Below are 24,209 nucleotides of genomic sequence, written 5' to 3'. Positions count from 1 at the left end.
GACAGGGTCTCATTCTATTGCTCAGGCTGGAGAGCAATGGAACAATCTTGGCTCACTCCAGCCTCCACCTCCTGTTCAAATGATTCTCCTGCCTCAGCCTCCTGAGTAGCTGGGATTACAGATGCGCATGACCACACCTGGCTAATTTTTAGTAGAGATGAGGTTTCACGGGTTGGTCAGGCTGGTCTCCAACTCCTGGCCTCAAGTGATCCTCCTGCTTTGGCCTCCCAAAGTGCTGGGATTACAGGCGTGAGCTACCGCATCTGGTCAAGATTATTTATTATACAGCAATAGCTAGCTAACACATTTCTCATCCTAGTGAATGTCTCTACATATCACCTGGGCACTCAAGCTCCCAAATTGGCATTCACTCTTACTTTTTTCCTACCATTTCTTACCCATCCAGTTGGCCATCAAATTCTATAAATTTGCCTCATTCTCTCCACTCCGTTCCCACTACAAAAGCTTTAGTTCATTTTTTTCATGCAGAAACATTGCAGCTTTTCTGTTTACAATCTTCATCACTACCTCCTCCAAATTATAACTAATATCCTTCTCAATCTCCACCTTGACGCCACCTTCTTGTTTAAATCCTTTCCATGCTCCTATCACTTCAGGAAAAGAACCTGGATTCAGAGAAGGGATCACAAGGACCTCTTCACTTGGCTCCCAAACCCAGACTCCAGCCTCCTTTCTCGTTCCCCACTCCCCACTTAGCCTTGCTAAACTTGCTGTCCTCTACGATTCAGTGTGGGTATCTCCGTCCTAGGACCTTGCCTCCCCACAGAGTCGGGTCATGTCCCACAGCACCCTGTGCTCACCTCATGTGGATTCTGCCATGTTCCTATGATTTCCTGTTTGAAATGTGTCTGCCCCCACTGCTCTCCAGTGCCACCCTCTCCACACACACAAATCTCCTGGGGGACAGGCACAGCCAGTGTTTAGCACAGGGCCCAGCACATAGTGGAGATGAATGAGTCACTATTGAACAACACACTGATTTAGACGCATGAGGGTGCCTGGTCCTTCGGGTAAAGCACTCCTCAGAAAGTGTCACCACATAGTGGAACCTGACCATCAAAATTCTCTCGACAAATTCCTTTTGATAAGAAGTTAAGCTTTTGTCAAAACATAATTTAGAATTATAGGTGATGCTATGGCAGTGTTTTACAAAGAAGTCATTGCTGTGACCCCAATTAGGCAAGAGTCACCCCTGGTGTGGCACATGTGTGCCCTCTCCTTCAACAGTAAAGCTCTCTGACAATATTAGGAGCAGCAGGGAGTGAGTTTGAAAGAATGAGGTTCTTCTGAAGGGAGCAGGGAGAGTAGACCATTGTTTGTCTTCAAAATTGGAGACAATCGTCAACACGAGCACCTGCAGGAAACGCACATCAGCCATAGAACTGGCTGGGCTCGCAGCACAGGCTCCTGCCACCTGCAGCCCCCACTTCACCTGCTCAGCATCGCCTGGGATTTACACCTGGGGAAGACGCCTCCCTGCCCCACTTATCTCCTATCCAAGGAGATAAGCTCACAAAGGGTCCCGACCCCCACCGAGCAATGCAATGGCTACACTCTCCCAGTCTGACTTCCTTCCCCAAGTAGTTCAAGAGTATGAAGTCACCCAAATGCCTTGGACAATCGGGCACAGGGAAACATGAACCACAGGAACACACGCAGATACTCCTTCAACTGCTGTTCAGCAATTGTATTTGCAGATCCGCAGGGTATAGGAGGCTTGCCTTTTGAGTTTTCTGGAGCTGGGGTCAGCACAGTATTTCTGGAAGAGCCAGATACTGAATGTGTTGGGCTTTGCATGCTCTACAGTTTCTGTGGCAACGACTCAGCTCTGTTGTCCTAGCAAAAACATAGCTATAGTCAATATGTAAATGCATGGGTATGGCTGTGTTTCAATAAAACTTTATGTACCAGAATAGGTCGCCGACTGGATTGGGCTTGGGGGGTGGTGTAGGGAAAATTTGACCACTGCTGCCCTGGAGTCTAACGACTTGAGTAACTTTCATTTTCTTAAAGTTGAATATATTTTTTAACTTGTGCAGCTCTCATATTGGTACAAGTGGCACACCCAAGTGTGTTTCTATAAGGAATATAAATTGAGGTACAGTTTTTTGGTTGTATTCATCAAAATTTTAAATATACATAGCTTTGGACCAGCTGTTCTAAGAATATATAGTGCAGAATACTCCCAGGTATATAGCAAGATACATGTAAAAAGATGTTTACTGTAAAAACACAAAACTGGAGGGTTTTTTAAATAGTCTGAATTTGATGATCGTGCAAACATGAAATCATTTAAAATTTCTCAGATGTCTTTAATATTTCTTTTAATTTTTTTTAATAAAAACTTTTAAAAATAAAAAATATATTTATTTATCTTTAAAAACGGGGTTTCACCATGTTGGTCAGGCTGGTCTTGAACTCTCGACCTCAGGTGATCAGCCCGCCTTGGCTTCCAAAGTGCTTGGATTACAGGCATGAGCCATCATGCCCGGCCGGATCTCTGAGTTTAACTGTGCTTTGCTGAATCTTCCTTCCCTGCATCCTGCTATCTTGTTACTTTCAGTTACTAAACTAAAAGCTAATCTAGTTTAAAACAGCCAGTTTATCATCTAAAAATTGCATCTCCTTCACTCTCCTATTGTGCTAACCAAAGATATGCTTCAGGGCATTTGGGATAGGGAGGGTTCCCCCATTCCTCCTCCTACCCCAGCATTCAGATCTGTGAAAAGGGCCTGTGTGGGAGATTGAGGTGGAAGCTGGGAGAGGCCTGGACCGTTCTCTCTCTCCTCTTCCCAGACAGAACTTTGGGAGCCTCTCCCTCTGTTGGAAACTTGGAGGAGTTCCTTGAGGGCCCATGGGGCCTCCCCACTGTCCACTTCACTGATACAGGAGAAGTGGCTTCACTCCACATCTTCCTATTGTTCTCAGCTCCTAGCACTGCCTCTGGCTGGGACCTTCTCACCTTGGGTGAAATCTTACTTTGGAGGGCTTCCATAGCAAAGTTTCACACACTGGGTGACTTCAGCAACAGAAATTTACTTATTGACAATTCTGGAGTTTGGAAGTCTGAGGTTGGAAGGTGTCACCAGGGTTGGTTTCTTCTGAGGCCTCTCTCCTGGACTTGAAGATGGCCCTCATCCCTCTCTTTTTCACAGTCATCATTCCTGTGTGTGTGCATGTCCTAATCTCTCTTCTTCATAAAGACACCAATCTTACTGGATTAGGGCCTCCCTAATGAATTCATTTTAAAGACACCGTCTCCAAATACGAGACAGGACTTCAAAATGTATGGATTTGGAGAGACACAATTCAGTGCATAACAGGTGGGATATTACAAAATGACTCAAATCCACTACTGTCCATGGGGTCACTGCACCTAGGTGGTATAGGTCACCTATACCACCATGTCTCTCCATGATAGTCCAAGGTCACTCCACCACCACCCTCTCTTGAAAGTTCTCTCCTTTTTTTTTTTTTTTTGAGATGGAGTTTCGCTCCTGTTACCCTGGCTGGAGTGCAATGGTGCGATCTCGGCTCACCGCAACCTCTGCCTCCTGGGTTCAGACAATTCTCCTGCCTCAGCCTCCCGAGTAGCTGGGATTACAGGCACGCGCCACCATGCCCAGCTAATTTTTTGTATTTTTAGTAGAGACGGGGTTTCACCATGTTGACCAGGATGGTCTCGATCTCTTGACTTTGTGATGCACCCACCTCGGCCTCCCAAAGTGCTGGGATTTTTTTTTTTTTTAATAGATGAAGTTTTGTTCTTGTCACCCAGGCTGGAGTGCGGTGGCACAATCTTGGCTCACTGCAACCTCCATCTCTTGGGTTCAAGCGATTCTTCTGCCTCAGCCTCCCGAGTAGCTGGGATCATAGCCACCTGCCGCCATGCCCAGCTAATTTTTGTATTTTTAGTAGAGACAGGGTTCACCATGTTGGTCAGGCTGCTCTCAAACTCCTGACCTCAGGTGATGCACCCACCTCTGCCTCCCAAAGTGCTGGGATTACAGGCGTGAGCCACCACGCTTGGCCTCAGATGTTATTTTCATTGGCTCAGGCAGGATCCGGGCAGACCAGTAGTCCACTGTCTAAGCAGACCTCCCTGGGCATGAGATGCCAGTCCTCTTCATGGAAGGGATTCCAACTTTTACTCAGGACTCTTCTGGGGCAACCTTCAGTTGGCTTTGGAGGAGCAGGAAGGGATGCACCCCAGTACTCCTAACAAGGCAATGACTTCTTAATTCCCTTACTCTCTTCCTCCCCAGTCTTCTGCTCACATGGGATGGGCTGATGGTTGAGTTTGGTAAATCTGAGTCACCTTTTAAGAGGCCTTCAGGGAAGCATCTACCCCAACTGCCAAGAGCTTCTTGCCCTCTCTCTCTTTGGGAGAAAGAGTACTTTGCACCATCTTGCCCTCAGCCTTGGACCCTAGTTGTTCATTCAGTGACTAAACAAAATTTTCTACTCAAAAAAAAATTTTTTTTACAAAAATGTAAGTGCTAATCTAAATGCCTATCAGTAAGGGAGTGATTTAAAACAGCATGAAACTCATGACCGTATATCAATGTAAAAAATGTCTAAATGTATTGATATAGATGGTATTTAAGATGTAGCTAATCAAAACTCAAGTTACAAAATGGTACATTTAGAATAATACTATTTCCATAAAATTATACACATTAATGTCATGTTTTTAGATATGCATAATATCTAGGAAGAATATGTTTTTAATAGTAGTTACCTGTGTGGAGTAGGTACAGGGAGAAGAATTTCTACATTTGATTCATCTACTTTTCTGTGTTTCAAATTTAAAGATATGAATATGTGGCAACATTTTCAAATTAAAAGGTAATTTGAAAATAGTAAGATTCTATGCACTTCTAGGAATCTTGGGCAAATTCAAGTTAATGTCAGAAAAAAAAGAAGTGCTTAGCAAGTAGTAATTTCAGTTGTTTATCAGTAGCAGGATTATGTTGTCACGTCCCACTGCCACATTATCGGGGCTCCTGATGTTTTCCAAAATAAAGTGTAGGAAGCAGCAGAAATAGCAAAGCACATGAGCTGAAATGTTAGCATGACAAAGAAAGCCAGAAAAGCCCAGGCTGAGATTAACCCATCATCATGGAGGTCCCGCTGTCCCCACGGTCCACATGTCTATTACATTTGTTCATCTTCACAAATATTTTCTGAAGGTCCAATCTGTGCAAACAGTGGGGATACTGAAATAAATAAGACACATGGGCTACTCATGGCAGTTGCTGTATATAGCCTGGCTGATTCATCTTTTGCAATAGGTAGTTTTAAATTGATTTAATTCTATCCTTGCGCTGCAGCCTGTTTTCCAGAATCTGCAGTCTGTTTCTTCAATTCAGTAGTTTCTTTTGCAATGGTCTTTTCACTTTGGTTGCTTTTACTGTTGCTTTATCTATTTTGTTAGATTTACTGGTTTTTTTTTTCAGTTTTGGATTTTTAAAATTATTTGCTTAAAAAAATTCATTACTTTAATTGTTCTTGTCCTTAAAGAAAAAAGAAATGCTTTGATTTTCATAGTATTTATCTGACTTTGAAAAGCCTTTATACTTTTAAAATTAGCATTGTTTTTGATAGAATTCCTTTAAGGCATTCTTTTCTGTTCCTGTTTCACAGGTGAGAAAAATGAGGCAGAGAATGAAATATTTCCATCTGGATGATCAAACTGTCTGCTTCTAAAGGGCCACAGGGGCTGAGAGCACTGCCTGCAGTGAGCCCACTGTGGACATTTGCTGAATAAACAGAAGATATGTGCATCAGTGTTCTGTCCTTTGTGTGACACCATCCCATTTTTATTTTCTGGATTTCCTTCCTGATGGGTCCATTGTTCCTCCTTTTCCTCTAGCATTAAATTCCTTTATCTTTTCATTCCCACACAATTGCTGCCTGTGGTTGAAAACTGAGTCACCTCTCAGACCCTGGTGAGTTTCCTGGGGAAGTCCAGGAAGCAGGCCTGCTGCAAGATCCAGGCAGATTCCTGGAATCCACTCCTGGAGGTCAGCTCATGAGCTCAAGCCTGGGACTGACCAGGGCAGACATAAGAATGAACACCCCCCTCACACCCCATGAGAATTTGCATTCGCGTGTTGCAAACCATCCTGGGGTGAATGGGATGCAGAGGGGAACAACTGGTCATATCTTTATGCCAGCGTCTGCCAGAGCCTGTGCCCAGAGAACGAGCTCCACAGATCTATGCCAAAAGGCTCTGTGCTAATTAAGTTTGTGAAGCATCATATATTATATTCTCCTCTGGGGACTTTAAAATGCACAGGAACTTGTTATAGACTCTGAGATGTCCTCCAGAAAAGAAATTTGTTTGATTTTGTATGTTTCATTTTGACCAAAAATCTTTTCATCTTTTCTTCTTTCTTTCTTCTTGAGTCACATGTTAGTACAGAACAAAATTTGGGAAACATAGGTCTAAGATATAATCCCAAGAGATGTGTGGGCCTCTCTGAATAGCTTGGACTGCATCTAACAAGAATCTAAGGCTGGGTGTGGTGGCTCACACCTGTAATCTCAGCACTTTGGGAGGCCGAGGCAGGCTGATTGCCTGAGCTCAGGAGTTTGGGAGCAGTCTGGGCAACATGGTGAAACCCTGTCTCCACTAAAATACAAAAAATCAACCAGGTGTGGTGGCAGGCACCTGTAATCCCAGCTACCTAGGAGGCTGAAACAGCAGAATTGCTTGAACCCAGGAGGCAGAGGTACAACTCTGAGCTGAGATCGCACCACTGCGTTCAGAGACAGAGCAAGACTCTGTCTCAAAAACAAAAGAATCTAGTAAATGTGACCTGAACTGCTATGTGGCATTTTTATTCCAGAAAGCCTCAACACTCTGGAGTCAGGCTGCCTGCACTTGACTCTTGGCTCTGTCCTTTTAAAATGTGTAACCTTCCATGAGTTATAGAATTTCTATGTGTGTCTGTCTCCTCATCTGTAAAATGGGAAAAGTAACACTACTTACTTAGTAAGTTGTTATAAGGATTAAATGAGTTGATTTAGGTAGGGATAGGGAACACTGCCTTGCCAACCATGACTGATGACATATAAGGATTAGATACTGCTGTTGTCATCATTTCGGTAATTTTGTTAAAAATTAAATATAATAGTGATTTTCAAAAGCAAGTGCCCTGGATTCCAATGGAACTTTTTGAAAAAATAGAAATATCTATTCCAAAATGTATTTGAAATTTCAAGGGACCACAAATAGCCAAAACAATCTTGAAAAAGAACAAATTTGGAGTTTTGCACCTCCTAATTTTAAAACTTATTACAAAGCTACAGTAATGAAAACAGTATGGTACTGGCATAAACACTGATACAGCTGAGCACAGTGGCTCACTCCTGTAATCCCAATTACTAGGAAGGCTGAGATAGAAGGACTGCTTGAGCCCAGGAGTTTGAAGCTGCAGTGAGCTATGATTGTATGGGTGTCACTGCACCCCAGCCTGAGTGAGTCTCCAAGAATGAATAAATAAAAAGACAGATATATAGACTAGTGGAATATAATAGAGAGCTCAGAAATAAACCCATGCATATATTGTCAAATGTTCTTTGATAGAGTTGCTGAGACCATTTAATGGGAAAACAGTTTATTCAACAAATGGTGCTGGGAAAACGAGATATCCACATGTAAAAGAATCAAGTTGGGCCCTCTCCTTATATAATATACCAAAATTGCTCAAAATAGATTAAAGATAAAAACATAAGACCCAAAATGGAAGCTTCTAGCATAAAACGTAGGAGAAAAACTTCATGACATTGGATTTGACAATAATTCCTTGGATATGACACCAAAAGCAGAGGCAACAAAAGAAAAAAATAGATAGATGGGACAACATCAAACTTAAAACCTGTGCATCAAAGGATGCAATCAAGAGTGAAAGGCAACCTATGGAATGAGAGAAAATATTTGCAAATTATATATCTGATAAGGGGTTAATATGTAGAATATATCAAGAACTCCTAAAACCCAACAACAAAAGTACAAATAACCTAATTAAAAAATGGGTAAAGGACTTGAAATAGGCAAAGATATTTCTCCAAAGATGATATGCAAATGGCTAACAAGCATATGAAAAGATGTCCCACATCACTAATCATTAGAAAAATGCAAATCAAAACTACAAGGATATATTACTTCATACTCATTAGGATGGCTACTATAAAGAAGAAAAAACAGGGCTGGGCGTGGGGGCTCAAGCCTGTAATCCCAGCATTTTGGGAGGCCGGGGCAGGCAGATCACGAGGTCAGGAGATGGAGACTATCTTGGCTAACATAGTGAAACCCTGTTTCTACTAAAAATACAAAATATTAGCCAGGCATGGTGGCATGTACCTGTAGTCCCAGCTACTCGGGAGGCTGAGGCAGGAGAATCACTTGAACCTGGGAGTACTCCTATTCCCAGGTTGCAGTGAGCCAAGATCACGCCACTGCACTCCAGCCTGGGTGACAGAGCAAGACTCCATCTCAAAACAAAAACAAAAAACAGAAAATAACAAGTGTTGGTGAGGATACAGAGAAATGGGAACTCTTGTGTACTGTTGGCTGGAATATAAAATGATGCTGCCTCTTTTAAAAATAGTATGGTGGATCCTCAAATCAATTAACAATAGAATTATCATATAATTTTTTTTGGTTTGTGACAAGCATATTTTATTGTATTCTAATTTTTTCAAAACAAGCAATATTTTTGTCATGTGTAGTAAGTGATGATTTATATGCCATCTAATAACTTTCTATTCATTGTAATATTAGAATAATACATTGCCCGATTGTGGTTTAATAAACATTCTTTTTCAGTAAACACGCCATTTGCTTAGTTCCATTTTCCCTCCCACTGTCCTTTATTTCATTTTAGGTCCAAACTTGACCCCAATGGTCTTCCACTGTTTTTAATTCTTCCGTAAGGAGGGTGTAACTGGCCTTAGGAAGCACTTAATAATTTAGCAACCCCACTTCTGTTATAAGTCCAAAAGAATTGAAAGTAGAATCTCAAAGAGGTATTTGCACAACCACATTCATAGCAGTTATAGGCATAATAACCAATAGGTAGAAGGAACCCAAGCACCTACTGATGGATGAATGGATATATTAGTCTGTTTTCACACTGCTATAAAGAATTACCCGAGACTGGGTAATGCATAAAGAAGAGAGGTTTAATTGACTCACAGTTCCACATGGCTAGGGAGGCCTTAGGAAACTTACAATCATGACTAAAAGCAAAAGGAAAGCAAGGCACGTCTTACGTGGCAATACAAGAGAGCGAGCAAAGGGGGAAGTGCCACACTTTCAAACAACCAGATCTCGTGATAACTCACTCACTATCATACGAACAGCAAGGGGGAAGTCTGTCCTCATGATCCAATCACCTCCCACCAGGCCCCTCCCCCAACCCATGGGAATTACAATTTGAGATGAGATTTGGGTAGGGACATAGAATCAAACCATTATCAATGGATAAAGAAAATGCAGTATATGCATATAATGAAATATTATTCAGCCTTAAAAAGGAAGATAATCCAGTTACAGGCTATAGTAGGAATGGACTTTGAGGACATCATGCTAAATGAAATAAGCCAGTCACACAAAAAAAACAAACAAAAAAACCCCATTACTCTATGATTCCACCTAACTGAATTATCTAAAGCAGTCACATTCATAGAAACAGAAAGTAGAATGGTGGTTGCCTGGGGCCAGGGAGATGGGGAAACATTTAATGGGTATCAAGTTTTATTTTTAAGAAATAAAAACATCTGGAGATCTTTGCACAGCAATGTAAATGTACCTACCATAACTGAATTGTACACTTAACAATGGTTAAGATGGTAAATTTTATGTAATGTGTTTCTGACCACAATTAAAAAAAAAAAAAAGCAGGGGCCCTGGGAAAGACAGGTTTTTCTAAGCTCATGAAACCACCTTTGGATGATAAATCTGAAGGGGGACAGCCTGACAGGGAGACTGAGAGCTGTGGGGTGTGTCTGTGAAGATCTCTACTGTGTGGGTGCCCTAGAGCTTGATGTCTTGGGACAGCTAATGCTTCTGCCACTGCTACAATTTAGGCACCATTTTTACACCTGCACCACCAGAAAGGTGCTCTTCAACTGCTCCCACAAGGAGGTATATCCCATCAGCCTGTGGAAATAAATTATCTCAGATGTCACATAAAACACATGTAAAAGGATCTCAGATTTATGTTAAAAACTCCTTTCAGGGAATTCTTATCAGCTAGAGGTTATGCAAAACTGGCAATTAAATCTAATCTAGTCAGGGTATATCTTTTTTAAAGACATATTGTCACCTTGAAATTTTAAATAAAGTCCAAATAGTTTATTTTAAAGATATGCTGATAGTTTAAATATGTTAAAAACACTGAGGAACTCTCAGAGTCATGGGAAGTGGCAAAGGCAGAGGAGGTGACAAAACGAGACCTCCCTGAAGATACCAGAATTAGGAGACAGTGATGGCGATAAAAATGTTAGGAGAGAGAACCGATTTGCTTCTTGATCTTAACCAGAAGCCCCTCAGTAGATGGAGTGATTTAGACTTAAAACAGGCTTTATTTTTCTCAGCGATCTTAATATTAAAAAAATCAGACTTTTAAAAAGTCTTATTCATTATAAAAATACAGGTTACTTATAGAAAACTGACAAAATATATATTTTATATATAAAAATAGAATTATATTTCAGCAGAGTCCCTGCCCCTACCATATGATTGGTTCCACAAATAAGCATGTGACACCAGTTTGTCCACGATTCAACCCAAATTTTGTTGAAACCTCTGGGAAAAAGAAAGCCTTTCTCTGGGGATTGCAGCTGACTATAATGTAAACCTGAGGGCCACTGAATTAAGAAACAGAGACAATGAGTAAAGAAAAAGATTAGGTAAACATTGACTGCGAGGTTGGCGCTTGCTTATTCATCTCTGCCTAGAGCCAGATTAGTTCTGGGGTTTTCATAATATGAGCCAATTAATATTCTTTTTAACCTAAGCATGGTAAGTTGAGTTTTTGTCACCCATCAGCCAAAACGATGTGACTGATAAAACAGATTGGGAAAAATCTGTAGCTCTCAGGAAGCTTACATGTGATATATTCTTGTTTACAGAGACAGGGTTAACTATCATATAAAGGAAGTGCCAGGTTCATGCTCCCTGAAATTAGGCTCACCTTCATACATTTGTTGGATTAATGCATTTGTGCATATCACTCCTCTAATCCTGAATGCAAATGAAAGACTACCATAGAATATCATGTAGGGAGAGCACAGGCCCTGAAACCTGATGCTAATATATATATATATATACACACACACACACAACACACACACATACACATACACCCCATAAATTGTAATATATTTGTGTATGCATATACATATACACATATATAGATATTTGTGTAGCCCATGAATATATTTTTTGTGTGAAACATAAAATATATATAGCATACATTTTATGTATATGTAATGTTATCTATCAACATATACACACATAAATATATATTGATGGGGTACCATGTAATGTTTTAACATATATTTACACTGTAGAATGATTGGATTAAGCAAACTGACAAATCCATCACCTCATTTTTTTTGGTGAAAATATTTAAAATCTAATTTTTTAGTAACTTTGAAATACACAGTGCACTTTATTTATGATAGCACCACTCTCCAACAGATCACTGAAGTTTACTCTTCAGATCTAACAGAAATTTTGTACCCTTTAGTCAACACTCCCCTTTCCCTCTTCCCCTCCCTATCCTCTGGCAACCACCATTCTCCTCTAGTTCCATGAGTCTCAGGCCGTGTTTTGAAAAAGCGGCTTGAGTTTGTCTGCCCTGCTAGTTTGTCTCTCAGCATGGTTTCTCAGAGACAAATCAAAGGGAGCCGAGAGAGGAGGAAGAGTCGACAGCAGACTCAGCCCCAGCCAGCTCCAGAGTCCCTGTGCTCCCTTCCTGTCTTTGAGTCTCATTTGCTCTACCTTCCCAATGGTTGGGGTCTAACAGATCTAAGTTAGCTACCTCTTGGTAGCGGGAAACTTCCTGATCACACTTAAGGTTTCAATGCTCTTTGGGGATTCTGGACTTTCTTAGATGTCCAACGTTAAGCTGATGGACTTCTTCAGGCCCCTTCACACGCATTCTCCTGCAAGAAATTTCTCCTTAGCCTTTCACAACAGTTTAAGAAAAACAATGCTCACAAACAGGGAGGCATTACCCTGGTGGGATCAATGTGACTCACTCTACTTCTGCCTCTTATTTGATTTTTTTTGAGATGGAGTCTCACTCTGTCACCCAGGCTGGAGTGCAATGGCACGATCTCAGCCTACTGCAACCTCCACCTCCCAGGTTCAAGCAATTTTTCTGCCTCAGTCTCCCGAGTAGCTGGGATTACAGGCATACACCACCATACCTGGCTAATTTTTGTATTTTTAGTAGAGATGGGGTTTCACCATGTTGGTCAGACTCATCTTGAACTCCTGGCCTCAAGTGATCCACCCTCCTCAGCTTCCCAAAGTTCTGGGATAACAGGCATGAGCCACTGTGCCTGTCCACATCTGCTTCTTATTAACCATGTAACTCTGCTAACATTACTAATTTTTCTAACTTAGTTTCCTCATCTGCAAAATGGGAATGACAGGAGAGATTTCAAAGAGATAAAAAGTAAAGTGCTTGGCAAAAGTTCTATTATATTATTCCTTCTAATATTACTATTATTATTATTATAAGCCTCTGGGCTATGCTTAGCCTTCTATATTCACTGAGTCTCTGAGGAGATCATGAAACCCCTGAAGGGATGCATAGACTCATCACTGAAGTATGATTAATGGTTTTTGGGGTTGGGAACCTGTCGCCAATCACAGAACCATCAGGAATTCCAGGCACACACACTGTCACATTCCTCAGGTATCTGTTATAGGCAGAACTGCATACCCCAAGATTCTTATGTTGAAGTCTTAACCCTTAGTATCTCAAGATGTGTATGTAGAGATGGGGTTTTTGCAGAGGTAATAAAGTGAAAATGAGGTCATTAGAGTGGGTCACTGTTCAATATGACTGGCATCCTTAGAGCAAGAGGAAATTTGGACACAAACACACACAGATGGAAGACATGGAGAGAAGACAGCCATATGTAAGCCAAGGAGAGACAGGCCTTAGAAGAAACCAATTTTAGCAATACCTTGATCTCAGACTTCCACAACTGTGAGAAAATAAATGTCTACTTTTTAAGCCACCCAGTCTTTGGTACTTTGTTATGGCAGCCCTACCTAGCAAACCAATAAAGTATCAGATCTTCACAGTATATCCAGCATCAGGGAGGAAAATCTTGACTGTGGAAGGACTATGTCAGTCTTTTTCCTCATCTTCTCTACTATAAAGCCCTTCTGTGGCTGCCTGACAGATCTACAGGGAGAAAGAAAAACCTAAGTTAGGCCTCTTGACACTGGAAGAGGCCATCCCGCTTACTTACATGTACTCTGCTGCACAATATAATCACATTCTATGAAGCTAATTACAAGACCTGATTAATTTCATACCCTCTTGAGGGATACATTCAGTAATCATACAGCTCTGCAAACCTCATGGGGAGAACTGATTCATTTAGTCATCTCTTTTTCATTTCTGTGTCTTCACTGTATAAATGTAGATAGCTATTCAGGGAAGAACAGGTGCTTATGCTTTTAAATAATTTCACAGAATTATACCTTAAATGTGATTCCATGACTCTCTTGTATATATCACTCACATTTTTGGGTTACCACGTCCCTGCTGATGGATGAAAGTACTAGGAAATAAACGTAACAGCTTAATACCAGGTATATACTCATCCAGCTAGGGATAAACTTGAGCTTATAAACTGACAAGTACATAAAAAACTTGGTGAGACACTCATCATAAGAAATCTAATCTCTGCCTTTACTGCAGAGATAGGAGTTTTTTAATTTTTTTTTTTTTTTTGAGACAGATTCTTGCTCTGTTACCCAGGCAGGAGTGCAGTGGCATGAACACGGCTCACCGTAGCCCTGACTTCCCAGGCTCAAGTGGTCCTCCCATCAGTCTCCAAGTAGTGGGGATCACAGGCACCCACCACCATGCCTGGCTGTTTTAAAAGTTTTTTGGTAGAATCAGGGTTTCACTGTAGTGCCCAGGCTGGTCTTGAACTTCTGGCCTCAAGAGATCCTGAGATCCTCCCATTTTGACTCCAGAGAAGATGGAACCACAGGTGTGTGCCACCATCCCCAGCTAAGTTTTAAAATAAAATTTGGTAGAGACAGTGTCTCACTATGTTGCCTAGGCTCCTGGCAACACTTTGAGACTCCTGGCCTCAAGAGATCCTCCCATCTTGGCCTCCTGAGTAAGTGGGACCACAGATGCATCCCCCCACAGCTGGCTAAGATATTTTTTGAATTTTTTTTGTAGAGATGGGGTCTCGCTGTGTTGCCCAGCCTGGCCTCAAACTCCTGGCCTCAAGTGATCCTCCTATCTTGGCCTTCCAAAGTGTCAGGATTACAGGCATAAACCACTGCACCCAGCCCAGCCATAAGCTTTGATTACATCTGAACTTAGTTTAATGCACAAGGAAAACTTCCCCATGGCCAGCTCAGAAATGGGGCTGAACTTCATCCCACACTTGCTTTCTTTCAATTATCACTACTGACCTTTTGAGATGAAGTCTCTAGCTCTCCTTTCTGCTCCATGTTCCCTGCCCTCCTTACCTACCTCATGCTCAGCTGCTTTCTTGGGATCACACTATGTTGGTTTCACTCCTATTTTATTTTAGGAAGAACTATTTTTAGAACGTCCAACTTCATCAACCTTTCCTGGATATTTCTGGGAACTGGATGTGGAAACATGTAATTGTTAGGTGGTAACTTTGGGGGCAATGGTGGCTTTTTGAATGGGACTTTCACATTGGGTTTGGGCAGCACTAAATCCTGCTTTTCAGGGCAACATTGAAAACCTGTGTTTGGTTTTCAATTTTTGGATTGGAAGGGAGATTGAATGCTCTCTCTCTCTCTCTCTCCAGGTAAAACTGTACCAAGAAGTTTCCAAAGCAGATTGCTACAAGCTTTGGCAGCTGTGGCTTCTTTCTGATACTCACTGTTTGTTTCTCAGGCTATTCATTTGGGTAGGAGTTCAACAAACATTTGAGTCCTAGAGCCATATGGAAAGTGTTAGCATTGGGGGAGGCTGTATTACAAAAAGAATGGATCAGAGACACATTCTGCTCTCAAGAGAATTAAAAATCTCGGAGGATAAAGAGGAAAAGACACATACAGGTTCACACAAAACAGCACAGGAGGGGCTACAAGCCATGAGTCCTACAGATTTCAGAGACACCAGCAGTTCCTCCAGATGCAGGGGTAGAGGACAGCGATCTGAAAGCCTCCAACAAGAGGTGGTACCTGGACTCATTGGTAAGCCAGGGAGGCAGTGGGGATGGATTCCATCTGAGCTTTCTGGTTCTCTTTCTTTCCCCTTTCTCCTCAGTTCCTAAGCCCACAATCAAGACTCATTCTTGCAACCTATGAGTCACAATCTCCTTGGAGCTTGTCACAGACAGTATTTGGCCTCACCCCTGCCCTGAAGCTGGGTGTTCTCCTTCTGTAGCCAATGCCCAGAAGGTAAGAGCCTAACCAGAGGAAAACATCACCATCCTCTTCACACCCCATCCCAATAGGTACACCTCAATATATATAAAGGTCTGCAGACCTGCACTCTTGGTAACAAAGAAAGTGTAGTCATACCATTGTCCAGCACCGGGACCATGGCCTAAGGCTGATGAATCAGATGTGGTTTTTCACTTGCAGCAAGTGTTGCTGCCCAAGTAGGCTGTGTTATGTTCTGATGAGGAGGAGAGAGCTTTGTGCTTTCTTTGCCTTGCTTATATGAACTTATATCAAGCAATTCACTAAGACTGCAGAGTCTCAGACACTAAGAATAAAATGATGACTGTTCATGGGGCTTGCTAATTCTTCTGCAGGCATCTTTCCAGTAGGTTCTCGTCTTCCTCAATTTTCATGCCCTCTAGCTTTCTTCTGTGTCTGCAGTTCTGAAACTGCCTCCCTTCTTTCCATCTCAAGAACAGTTCCAGCCTTGACTATGTCTCAGGTGGATTACCACTTCCCATCTGCCCTCCCATTTCTCTTGCATCACTGCCAGTCCATTGCAATCACAATACCCAGCTCAAGGATCATCAGCTTTGCACTGTGGACTGAAAACAGGATTCCCTGAATACAGGCTTCCTTGTTTCAGCCTCCGGCTCTTAACCATTTAGAACAATCCATCTTTAGCTTCTCCAGATGTTCTATCCTTCAGGCCAATTGAGATTCTTCTTAAGTCTCCCAACTCCAACTGATAGCTCTCCTGACTCCAGAGCTGGGTTTAATATATTCCCTCCAGCTGAAATGTCCCTTCTCCCAACCTATTGAATCTATCTCATCCATTAATCTTGTACTAGCCACTCTCTCACCTTTAAGCACCCAGAGCCCCACCTTGTATACTCTCCTATGGAATTGATTTCACTCTGCCCTTCACAAGCCATTTGTTTTACTCTCTCCTCCCCACACTAGAGGAGAGACTGCACCTTAGTTACATTGTATTATATGCAGTTCTTAGGGATACCATTCTGTTAACAATAAACACTCAAGTTCTGGCAATAGAGTTGTTTCATTGTAAATGAATGAGGGAATGCCACCTTTTCCTAAAAACAGAGGAGTGATAGTTTTTTTTTTTTTTTAAGCCATGAAAAATGTTAATGCATGGACTAGATTTCTCTTCTCTTTTTTTTGAGACAGATTCTTGCTCTGTCACCCAGGCTGGAGTGCAATGGCATGATCATAGCTCACTGCAGCCTCAACCTCCTTGGCTCAAGCCATCTTCCTGCCTCAGCCTCCAAAGCAGCTGGAACTACAGGTGCATGCTACCACATTCAGCTAATTTTTAAATTTCTGTAGAGACAGGGTCTCATTATGTTGCTCAGCCTGGTCTCAAACTTCTGGCCTCAAGTGATCCTCCTGCCTCAGCCTCCCGAAGTGCTGGGATTACAGGCATGAGCTACTGCACCAAGATTTTTTTTCTCAAGGCCCTGGGCTGAGAGGAAGTAGCACAAGGTCCAGAGCTAAGACCCCTGAGTTCTGATGCCAGCCTAGCCACTGACTGGGTGATCTTAAAGACAGTCACACACTCTAACTGGGACTCATTTTCTGCCTGTAAATTCAAGAAGTGAATCCAAATGAATTCTAAAATTTAGTTTGGCTTCTATTACCTTAGCAGTTGAACTTCAGGATTCAAGAACAATATAAGGAATCAAACAACTATCAAAATAGCAGGCAAATAGGCAGCTATCAGGACAAGATAAAGCCAACGCTGGCAACAGCCCTCGAAGGAAAAGAACGCTCAGATGAAGGGCACCTACTCCTGCTTCTTCTCCAATGCCCTTCTTATGGGGCAGAAGTTTGAGACTAGCTTGAGCCACATCGTGACGTACCTATCCACAAGCACCTCACGATTCCTGCCATTATTAATGCAGAAGGAGCCATGTTCTTTGTCAAGCGGGCAGACAAGATACCAGGGGACAAAAATCTGTCCTTCCCTACTTTTCCTTCTGCCCCTTCTCTCCCCTTCTTCTTTCCCCCAGCTACTAATTACCCTTCACTTGGATTGGTAAGGAATTGAGAAACCATCCCCAATACAAATACTACTCTAGCAGGAACTTGGTTCATGCAGTCTCTGTCTGCAAAATCTTGACATAGCAAACAGAGGGCAAGGAATTCCAGGCTAGTTAAGTAGGAAAAAAAAATCAGCTTTTATTTGCTGTAGATAAACCTAAGATTTTGCCCCATAACCTATATGAAGTACCTGAACCTACATGCAAACCCTACACTTTATCTTCTAGCTAGAAAGTGTGATGTTAAATCAAGAAAGTACTGTGATCCTTTATATATAAGTATCTCTTATTAAAGAGATAAATCTTCCCAGGAGTACAAAGCCACTCAAGACTGAGAAGCCAAATGGAATGTAAATAGAAGTTCACTGGGATATACCAAAGAGAGCACTAACCATTGGGGAAAAAATGTTAATTTGACTTGTTAATAGGAAGGAAAACCTGGTTCATTATCCATAAGTATCTGTGAAGCATTAAATCTTATTTAGGACATAAGGGGTAACTTTGCATTACGAAGCTCAATCACAGGGATGTTTAGGTGCTGCTGACTTCCAAAGACAACAGCCCCATCTTGTTCTTCAGAGCTGGGGAACAATGTCCAAACCATTTTAAGAGTACTGAGTTTTCAGTTCCCTAAAAATATCTAATTTGCCCTAGTGACATTTCCATGAAAGCTGTTTTGTTTTACCTCCCAGATAAGACATTTCTCTTATCAATCAAGAGAAATTTCATGAGTCATTTTTTTGATTTAGCAGGCATCGTAATCTAATTATTCCAGATTTTACATTCTGTGTATATTATGATTTTAAGAAAACTTTCATCAGATGAAGATTTTGGAATAGACTCACGCAGGAGTGGCTCCCATTTCCTCTCAGGAGGGGCATAGGGCAGCCATCTGGCTGGAAGTGGTCCGGGAAGCTGGACTCACACAGCAAGCTTACATAAGATCAAACCATGTCAAGAGTTTGCATTACAGAGGGGGCAGTGGATGGAGATCATGCCCCCTTCCCCTTTCATCCACATGGCCAGTACCCTGATCTCAGGCAGAGTCACACTTCAAATCACTTCTGTTAGGTAGGAGTCTAGTTTTGTTTTCTAGTTACCACACAGAAATTTAATAACTTGTGTATTTCTGGTTGAAATTGACCAGGTGGTAATTTTTTTACTACTTCACGTAACGTACTCAGTGAAATATTGATAACCTTTCAGTATTCTTTCTTGATTTTGAAAAGATGAAAAGACAGAGGGAACAACATAAACCCATTTTTGAGGATGACCTATTTCTGCAGCTTAAAACTCAGGTAAGGTTTAAAGGTTACAGGATTCTTTAGAAAAATAGATGTGTTAGCTTCAATAGCAATTAGAAATAACATAAAAAAAATAACGCCTCTCTCCAGGGCTGTCCTGCTTATCAAATAATCCAAACAGACATTATATTTCTCATTAGCCAACAGTCCCAAACAGTTTCAAATCTGTCACTTCCTTTGATTTTTCTCTCTCCATTTTTATCATAAAGGAAAACAAAATGATTATAGCTGTGCAAAGCCTGTTTCCTGATTACCTGAATGTCTAGAAAGCGGCAGAGATAGCATAAAGACCACAAGGCTTTCCACTATGAGTGGATACAGATGAAAATGCAGCTGCCAGCTGTCAGTTGCAAGGGGCTGGGCAGAATTCGGCATCCTCTCATCCCCCTCCCCTTTCCCCCTCCAACTTCCCAGCAGCAATAATTAGTCTTCGAGAACAATATTCTCCATTGCATTCTGTCCTTTCTGTACCCGATCTCCTAAAAGCTGCACCAGGACCCACCTACCTTCTGAGGAGAGGAGGCTTTCTAACAGGAGGGTGAAAAGGATGCACGGTTACAGCTCTTCAGCATCTCTCTTCCGAGCAGTTAACTGGAAATACAGATTCGCCTCCATTTTCTGGTCACATGATCTCTGGCACATCTAAATAAGGATGATCACCTGCCTCCCAGATCTCCCCGTGCAGCCGCTCTGGCTAGGGGACAGAGCTGGGGCTGTGCTGAGTTTCATTTGGGAATATAAGATACCCTTTCACCCCTGTTGCGCAGTAAAAAATGCCCTTTAATTTCTATGTCAGTTGAGGAAAACTGCTACTACTGCTCCTGAGACTGTATGTGAATGGGCTCAAAGCCCAAGTTATAAGAAATTTAGTTTTCCCAAAACTTCTTAAAAAAACAACACCCCGTAGTTTCACAGCACATCCCTATATAATGATAATGTAATTATTTTCATTGAATGAATGATGATTAAGATAATAAAATGGACTGTGGAAGCATTGCAGGATTCACAAGGAAGTCCAGCTGAAGGTCCTAGAGAAAGTTAGGATGTTTATCTAAAATCAGTACAATTTCAGCGACTGGGAGACAAAGGGGTGTGGAGGTTAACCTGTGGACCCTGCAGTCAGAAGGACAAGTTGAACCTGATTTCTACCACTTATTAGCAAGTGTGGAAATTACTAAACCTCACAGCGCCTTAAGACTGTTCTGTTCATTCACAGAACGGACAGTAGTTACGATGTTCCTTAAAAATTGTAAGAGAGCTGGGCATGGTGCTGCCTGTCTGTAGTCCCAGCTACTCAGGAGGCTGAGGCAGAAGAATCTTGAACCCAGGAGACAGGTTGCAGTGAGCCGATTGTGCCACTGCACTCCACACTCCAGCCTGGGCGAAAGAATAAGCCTCCGTCTCAGAAAAAAAAAAAAAAAAGAGGTAAGATAACCTTTCTGGGGAGAGTCATCTGGGTTAAAGTAAACTCACAATATATGTTAGCTACTACTATTATTAATTCTAAAAATACCAGCAGAAATGCTGACACAGTTAATGCAAATAAAATATTAATGAAATGTTTATAAAATTTTATTGGCATGGTTTTCAAAATATATATATTATCAGATAAACCAAAGACTTTTTCTAGCAAAATATCAATTTGGGAAATAACTAGAAATCCAATGTTACATAATATTTTTCTTCTTTTGACAGGAGGTGGGGTGGGGAGGGGACCATGGGAGAATAGGGATGGGCAATTTTAGGTAATCTCCAATTGACCTAACCACTCTACTGGAGTGGGAAAATTAATTACTCAGCAGAGGACCATCAGGGTAGGTGCTTAAGAAATGTTGTTAGTGCCTATTCTTTTTTTTTTTTTGAGACAAAGTCTCACTCTGTCACCCAGGCTGGAGTGCAATGGCGTGATCTCAGCTTACTGCAACCTCCACCTCTCAGGTTCAATTGATTCTCCTGCCTCAGCCTCCTGAGTAGCTGGGATTACAGACACGTGTCACCACACAGATAATTTTTGTATTTTTAGTAGAGACGGGGTTTCACCATGTTGGCCAGGCTGGTCTCAAACTCCTACCTCAGGTGATCCACCTACCTTAGCCTCCCAAAGTGCTGGGATTACAGGTGTGAGCCACCATGACTGGCCTTAGCTCCTATGCTTACAGTAAGGAAAGGAGCAGAGGAGGAAGTTGCAAATTTTATATCTTTATTTAAACTAAAAGCCTACAAAATTCTTCATAATTATGAATAGCTATGACATAATTTCTCACGTGCCATGTATCTTTCAGCTATGGAGGAGACTGGATGGAGCCCACAGGAAGGTGTCACTTTGCAGGGTCACTGGCTGACAGAAATTCAGCAAGAGCATGGGTGAATTTCCCAAATCATTAGGGGAGAAAAGATAACTCTGGAGCTGGTTGTATCTTGGGAATGTCTGCCCAGGGCAAAGGCTAAAAATGGGGATCTTGTCTTTATGAAGCGCTGGCTCATCAGAAGGCTTCCTTCCCTATTTGGGAAAGGCAGCAACTGAAGGCTACTGAACAGACACTGTAACTAATTCTGTTTTATTTGTTTCGTTTTGAGACAGTCTAACTCTGTTGCCCAGGCTCGCCCAGGCTGGGAGTGCAGTGGTGTCATCTCGGCTCACTGCAACCTACGCCTTCCACGTTCAAATGATTCTCCAGCCCTGGCTCCCTGAGTAGCTGGGATTACAGGTGTGTGTCACCATTCTCAGCTAATGTTTATATTTTTAGTAGAGAAATACTAAATATTGGTCAGGCTGGTCTTGAACTCCTGGCCTCAGGTGATCCTCCCACCTTGGTCTCCCAAAGTGCTGAGATTACAAGTATGAGCCACCATGCCAAGACCAATTCTGTTTTAAATAGTAATATCTGTTTGGCAAGTTAGCAGTTGGCCAGACATGGTGATTAAGTTACTGTCATCAGGCCAATGTAGATACCTTAAAAGCATTTTAAGTAATACTTCATTAAATGGAAATGTGGGACATTGGTTATTATCAATAACACTCCCTTTGTCTTGCAAGACGTTTTCCCAGATTGTGCCAGGGCAAAATTGTCCTAACTCAGAGTATACTGGGCATTTGAGGGAATGCATTATTTTATTCATTATGCAAAAGCAGTTAAGATTTTTTTTTTAAAAAAATAAGAAGCACTGCTTAACTGCAGTAAAAGCATTCCATTATGTTGAAAAGACGGGCATGTAGATGTCAAATTCTCCAGTGGAGTTTTAGTTATTCTCTGAGAGCTAAATTAACACTTTAAAATTATTTAATAAATGGAAGTTTAAAAAATAAAAATAAAAAGTCTTCACACATTATATTGTCAATAGCTGCTTGAGTTGATGGTATAACAGATGACTAAATGAAACAATGTTCGCTCTAGAAAGTCATTATTATATTTTTTTGTCATGGTCTCACTCATCCAGGCTGGAGTGCAGTGGTAGAATCTCGGCTCACTTCGACCTCCACCTCCTGGGTTCAAGTGCACAAGACCTCACCTGCCTGAGCCTCACGAGTACCTGGGATTACAGGCATGCATCACCATGCTTGGCTAATTTTTGTATTTTTTGTAGAGACGGGGTTTCACCATGTTGGCCAGGCTGGTCTCAAACTCCTGACCTCAAGTGATCTGTCTGCCTCGGCCTCCCAAAATGCTGGGATTACAGATGTGAGGCACCATGCCCAGCCTCCACTAGGTTTTGACCAATGAGGACCCCCGTGGGAGATGAGGGGCAAGAAGAAGTGGGAGTGCCTCTGGCTGGCCATGTCCCTCACACTAGGTCACTATGCCTTCCAGGGTGGCCCTTTCTACCTGAAATGGTCTTTCTGGGTTCTGGTAATCACTGTCACCCCACTCCTGAGGTCTAGGAAGAACAACAGCCAAGTTGCCCCTGTTCCTGGGCTACTGCGCTATCCTTGTGAGTGCCTCACACTTTGCCTCCATCTTTGTAAATACTCTCTTTATTAAATCTCTCAAATTTTCCTAATTTGAATGTGTCATCTCTTTCCCGCTGTGCCCCGATAGACTAAGACACCCTGCTTTCACAAGTCATGACTTCTTGTCTTCCTCAAATACCAGCAACTTGCAGAGATATCTGTTTTGTTTTTCCTGAAGTAAGCAATGCCACTAGTTGTGATGTTTCAAGTTTCCAGCTGGAGAAGTACCATGAGTTTTTCCCCAAACTGGAAGCCAGTGCAACACAAATGAGTTCCTTTGTGGGTGTTCCTCCCACAGGAAAACGGAGTTGCACCACCTCATCTTGGCACTCGGGACTCTGGCAGTAAAATCCCTCACCACCAAACACCACACCTATAAATATTTGGAAAACGTAAATGAACACTGAGGGACTTTGATGCTCTCCCTTCCCTCTGGCCTCCAACCACTCGAGTTGATCCCACACACCACAGATGGGGCGCAGCCCACTGACATGGCAGTAGCGCTTGCAGATCCACTGTGCTAGCAAATATTTACTCAGGCATCAAAAAAGCCCAATAGGTCACAAGACAGTCTGAGGAGTCAGGCGTGGTTTCTGGCTCAGTCAATCTCAAAATAATCCCATTGAGAACTTTGCTATTGCACTTTATGTGCCTTTCAGTGGGACAATGGGAGAACACGAATGAAAACATCAACCTATAGAAGTAGCTCAAGAGAAATGCTGGTTTGCGCAGCTGTGTTTCATTGACGAGCACTGGGCTAGACAGAGAAGACCTAAATTTAGGTCCCAACCTCGCCACTTTCTCATTTCTGGATGACATTAAGCAGTTTATGTGTTAAGTCAGTTTGCTCGTCTGGCTAGGAAATGGGGATAGGAACATTCGCCCTGTCTATCTCAAGTGTCATGTGGGTGGACCAAGGAAAAGAATCTATTTGTAAGTCTGGAAGCACTTACCACTACTGAAGGTCTGCTCTGGGTAGGGCGGGCCAGAAATGTAAAAGTGGGTGGAGGACACGAAACAGAGAGAAGTCAAGAGAGAAAAGAAGGAAATGAAGGAAGGAGACTAAGTCCTGAATTAAATTGCAAATTTAAAGGACTGTTTTTTTTTGAGACAAAATCTATTTTGCTCTTTCACCCAGGGTGGAATGCAGTGGCAAGATCTCGGCTCACTGCAACCTCCGCCTCCCGGGTTCAAGTAGTTCTCCTGCCTCAGCCTCTCAAGTAGCT

General features: G+C 42.1%; 1 protein-coding gene and 1 long non-coding RNA gene across 22 annotated transcripts in view; one reads left to right on the top strand and one right to left on the bottom strand.

Moving 5' to 3' along the window:
- The window catches only part of LOC144581706 (uncharacterized), a 29,976-nt gene extending 21,115 nt beyond the window's left edge, over window positions 1-8,861 (top strand). The window contains exon 4 of the long non-coding RNA XR_013532796.1: window positions 5,668-8,861. This is a non-coding gene — a long non-coding RNA (uncharacterized LOC144581706). The remainder of the gene's footprint in view (window positions 1-5,667) is intronic.
- Window positions 1-24,209, bottom strand: part of PRUNE2 (prune homolog 2 with BCH domain) — a 296,117-nt gene that overhangs the window by 60,637 nt on the left and 211,271 nt on the right. Inside the window, exon 1 of one of the 21 annotated variants that reach the window (XM_054254614.2) lies at window positions 19,541-19,662. The exons of the other annotated variants lie outside the window; for them this stretch is intronic. The gene's annotated coding sequence lies outside the window, so the exon portion shown is untranslated. Of the gene's footprint in view, window positions 1-19,540; window positions 19,663-24,209 lie in introns of those variants that run through there. 21 annotated transcript variants of the gene reach the window in all.

Source organism: Callithrix jacchus, chromosome 1 (assembly GCF_049354715.1).
Source record: "Callithrix jacchus isolate 240 chromosome 1, calJac240_pri, whole genome shotgun sequence".
Classification (NCBI taxonomy): domain Eukaryota; kingdom Metazoa; phylum Chordata; class Mammalia; order Primates; family Cebidae; genus Callithrix; species Callithrix jacchus.
Note: the sequence above shows the minus strand (reverse complement) of the source record. Positions and strands in the feature narration are given on the sequence as shown.